Genomic DNA, 5360 nt, shown 5'->3' on the forward strand with positions numbered 1-5360 from the left:
GGTGGCAAACTTATTCTTACAGACAAACCCAAGTCCTTCGCCAACAAGAACAACTTATCCGAGAAGATGATCCAAAAGGTACTCGTGGCTCAAGAAGAGTACCTCTCCAATGAGAATGATAATGATGACGGAAGTGGTGAGGTTATGGAAATGGCCTCTGTGGCTATTACATCCTCCTCTCCAAGTAAGGTGTCCCTCTTCAACGACCCCAACGAGAACCGCATTGCCAAGTGCCTTATGGCTCACAGTTATGTGGCAACTTGGAAACTTTGTTTAACACCCGGTCATAGCAAACTTGAAGTAAACTTAACTAAAACATGCTAATTATGTGCGTAACTGTGACTGTCTCTTCTCGTGAGTTTCTGATGCAAGAGTGGGCACAATGGGGTTATGTTTGATGTAAGTAGGTGTTCAAGATCACTTCAAGACCATTATTAGTTCACATTCGTTATGCATAGCTCACCGCTCTCTTATAGTTGTACTCGTAAGTTAGCCACTCAAAAAAATGCTTAGTTGCTTGATGTAGCCTCACCATGTAACCATATCTCACCCATTAAGCTTTGCCAGTCTTGATACCTTTGGCAATGAGATTGCCGAGTCCCTGTGGCTCATAGATTACTTCCACAACAGTTGCACGTACACTGAAAAGCGATACTTTGACGTGAGCGCGATGGTTGTTCTATTTGGAGTTTCTTCTTGTTCTTCTTATTCTTCTTATTCTTCTTCACCATACCTCACCCATAAGTTTTTCTATTCTTGATACCTTTGGAAATGAGATTGCTGGGTCCCCTGGCTCACAGATTACTACAACAACAGTTACAGGTACATGTAAAGTGATACTTTGACGTGAGCGCGCTGATTGTTCTATTTGGAGTTTCTTCTTCTTCATCGATCTAGGATGGGTTCCAGGCTGGCAGCCTAGGATAGCAAGGATGGACACTATTTTTTTATCATTTGATTTCGTCCGTAGTCAGACCCTACTCTTCTACATGGTGATTGAATATATTTTTGTATTGTGTTGTTCATGATGTAGCTTGTGGCGAGTGTAAGCCAATTCCATATACTCATATCTTTTGTACACGTACTTGTAACGATATCCATTCTTGCAAAACGACGAGATGCACTTCTATCCCTGTGGCAGATTGTCCTTATAAGAAGAGGGAAGACAATGGTGGCAAACTTATTCTCGAAGACAAACCCAAGTCCTTCACCAACAAGAACAACTTCTCCGAGAAGATGATCCAAAAGGTGCTCGTGGCTCAAGGAGAGTACCTCTCCAATGAGAATGATGATGATGAAGAAAGTGGTGAGGTTATGGGAATGGCCTCGGTGGCTCTTACATCCTCCTCCCCAAGCAAGGTGTCCCTATTCAATGGCCCCAACGAGAACCACATTGCCAAGTTCCTTATGGCTCATAGTTATGTGGCAACTTGGAAACTTTGTTTAATACCCAGTCATAGCACACTTAAGTAAACTTAACTAAGACATGCCAACTTTGTGCATCACCGTGACTGTCTCTTCTCGTGAGTTTCTGATCCAAGAGAGGACACAACGGGGTTATTTTTGACGTAAGTAGGTGTTCAAGATCACTTCAAGACCATTATTAGTTCACGTTCGTTATGCATAGCTCACCCCTCTCTTATTATTGTACTCGTAAGTTAGCCACTCAAACAAATGCTTAGTTGCTTGATGCAGCCTCACCACGTAACCATACCTCACCCATTAAGCTTTGCTAGTCTTGATACCTTTGGAAGTGAGATTGCTGAGTCCTTGTGGCTCACAGATTACTTTCACAACAGTTGCGCGTACATGTAAAGCGATACTTTGACGTGAGCGCGTTGGTTGTTCTGTTTGGAGTTTCTTCTTATTCTTCTTATTCTTCTTAACCATACCTCACGCATAAGTTTTGCTAGTCTTGATACCTTTGGAAATGAGATTGTTGGGTCCCCCTGGCTCACATATTACTACAACAACAGTTGCAGGTACATGTGAAGTTATACTTTGACGTGAGCGCGGTGATTGTTCGATTTGGAGTTTCTTCTTCTTCATCGATCTAGGATGGGTTCCAGGCCGGCAGCCTGGGATAGAAAGGATGGACGTCATTCTTTTATCATTTGATTTCGTCCATAGTCGGACCCTACTCTTCTACATGGTGATTGAATATATTTTTGTATTGTGTTGTTCATGATGTAGCTTGTGGCGAGTGTAAGCCAATTCCATATACTCATATCTTTTGTACACGTACTTGTAACGATATCCATTCTTGCAAAACGACGAGATGCGCTTCTATCCCTGTCGAGGCTCTCGAGCCAAAATAAGGATAGGATTGGATCTTGGGTGTTACAGACATGGACTTGTTGAAAGGCATGATATCCTGGAGAAACTTACGCTTGATCCAATTGTTATCCACATCCTTGCTTCCATGATCTGGAAAAGCAACCACCATTGTTGTGATTCTTCGGTAGAGCTCACGAGGGTCCGCATTCTCAATCATTACAAATTCATCGGCCTCATAAAGTATCAATTCATAGTTAGACCGTTTAATACTTGAGCTTCCCTTGTACATGGAAATGATGTGGTCCCAACAATCTTTGGCATGAGTGAAGGGACACACGCGAAAGATCTTCAATGGAAACTGCTGCATGAAGGATGAACAAGGCGGAGTGATTGAGCAGATTGTCGACCTCTTCTCTTGGAGTGAGGTTTCTTGGATCTCGTGGGTAGTAGCCTTGCTCAATGATTCTCCAAAGCTGTGTTGAGCTGTGATTCAAATGAGCCTTGATACGAAAAACACAGTTGGAAAAACCATTCTTAACAAGCTGAGGAGGAGGACCGAGTTAAATAATACTAGTCGTCAACCCATTCCTTCGCACGGGGCATTTATCTTATATTATCTTGCAAGCCATATTGACCATATATTTACTTGTGATTTTGCGGAGGTAGGTATGCAGTCATATATGTACACACACATGGGAATTCGTATAGGTAAGCCAAATGAAATCAACATAAATAATATTTCCAACTCATGTCTTTTGTGAGAACTTGATATCAAAATATTGTCATGAAGTTCATCATATAATGAATTTGGAAAATGGAGGATGAAGTCATGCAGAAATAGTATCCCAAAATGTATTGTAGATGGTCCTATTTGGGAATGATCTAGAACTACCGAATGCGCTGATCATTTGCTTAAACATATGAATGTGATGTTTTAATCATTTATGCATGTAATACCATCTCAAAACATGCTTTAAAATCATTAAAATTGTAGGTTCTGGATGATTTTGTGTGTATATGCTATTATATTTTTTAGATACTATGATCATATGTTGCATGATGTACATTAATGCAATTTTCTGAGTGAGAACATGGAATATATTTTTTACAACAAATGGATGTAGTAATCCTAAAAATAATGTGTATATATATTTATAGTTTTCGGTGAGTGATAATTCTAATATAGAATATTATAGAATTATTTTTGACAGTATCATAAGGTTACGATGATGTATTAACATAGGATATGAAAACCAAAGCTCAAAGTAAAATCTTATAACTCTGCTATGTCCAAAACGTGCTAAATTTATGAAAAATAGATTAATCGGCTAATGGAATATCTGATGTATCATACATGATAAATGATATTTGTTTCATTCGGTGAACCTATAATGACTAAATTCTGCAAAATTTGGCAATACTATGCGAAGTGTATAAGATATATACCATGATCGTTAACTCAACATGTATAGTTAAAAAATGGTTACACTACAAATACTGATAAAAACAAATCATGACCGATGAAAGCATTTGATGGTAGAAGGAAAACAAAACAAAGAAATGTGGCCTATTAAAGCAAAAATAGTGCTCTAAGCAAAAAAAAACCGAAATTTGATGTTGCAATGGATTTCTAGCAAAGAGCATAACAAATCACTATATGATGAGAGAGGAACCATATGACATTTTTTATTTCTTGGGAACTGTATGGTTTAAACTTAAATCAAAATAATGCATCAATTATGGGAAAGGTTCCATCCATCCAAAAGAATGGAGATACTTAGAGATCACAGAAACATAAGGGATGAAACATATACTACACTATAGGAAAATAGAGTGGTACTAACAGAAAATAGTGACACAGAATATGCTCTACCACATGCTCGTTATTCACATACAAAAGATGCAGCGAATTTCATTCTAGTAAACAAAAATATACTACAAATGAAGATGTACTACAAACAAAATGTAATTTACTCCAAATAACTGAATCATGGCATAGAAAAACAAAACTCTAGGTGGCCGAGGACTTGCATGATTGAGGGCATCCATTGTTGCTTGACGATAATCAAAATACCTCATAAATTTTGAAGTCGAACCAATGCTACACATAGGAAATATGTGCAAAGCTTAAGCAACTCGTCATATTTATGTCAGGAATCTTGGAAAAGAGCTGCAAGAAAACTCAGTCACTTTATGACCAGACTGGACAAAGTACTCCATCATTGCTAATACTCTCAATGGCACACAAGCAGCTAATATAACTCGACTGCTGGGAGGCTTTACGTCCGATGTAAATCTTAAAGAAACTTCAGTCACTAGTGATCTGAAGGGCAGGGTACTAAAGTACTGCTAATCGGCGCAAAAACCCTATCAAGTGGAGCGGAGATTATCTAGAATGTACACAAGCTTTCTTCAAAAAATTTGGCAACCCATCATGGTGGCAGCTTACCGAACGGTAGGAGGGAGCGAGTATGCGCAAAAGGCAAAACGTGAGAACAGTCATGAATGCGGGTCTGGTTACACGTACATGCACCCTGAAGTGCAGTATCGTCCATGTAATTTATTGCCATTGGCTATGGAAGTCATATTGACAACATGAATGATGTAGTGCAGGAACGCTAGCTCTCTCATATTGACAACATGAATTGAAGGAGAACAAGAGATTCCCAATGCTTGATGTTCTCTATCTTTTAAAGTCCATGTAATCAGTCTAGTCTAGTTCTTTGCATTATCTTCGTGTGTTCATTTACATGACATATGACAACTAAACCTGACCTCCGAGCAAACGTTGCCACGGACATGAAGTTGTTATTCTGTAGACACCTAGAAAATGTGATGTATAATATATCAGTGCAACAGAAGAAAAAAATCTGATATGGGCGAAGGCAGATCAAAAACTGCTTTGTTCAAATCTTGTAACCGAAAGAGTGCCAATAATTAAGTAATCTCTAGCGTTGACACTGTTCTAAACTATAATATAAACATCTTAACTGAAACTAATAATCAAAAGTTAGCAACTCAAATTGTTTTTGAAAGTTTTTAATGTCACATAGGGAAATTAATTTGAAAGCACACCAATCTTG

This window comes from Hordeum vulgare, chromosome 4H (genome assembly GCF_904849725.1).
Source record: "Hordeum vulgare subsp. vulgare chromosome 4H, MorexV3_pseudomolecules_assembly, whole genome shotgun sequence".
NCBI lineage: Eukaryota > Viridiplantae > Streptophyta > Magnoliopsida > Poales > Poaceae > Hordeum > Hordeum vulgare.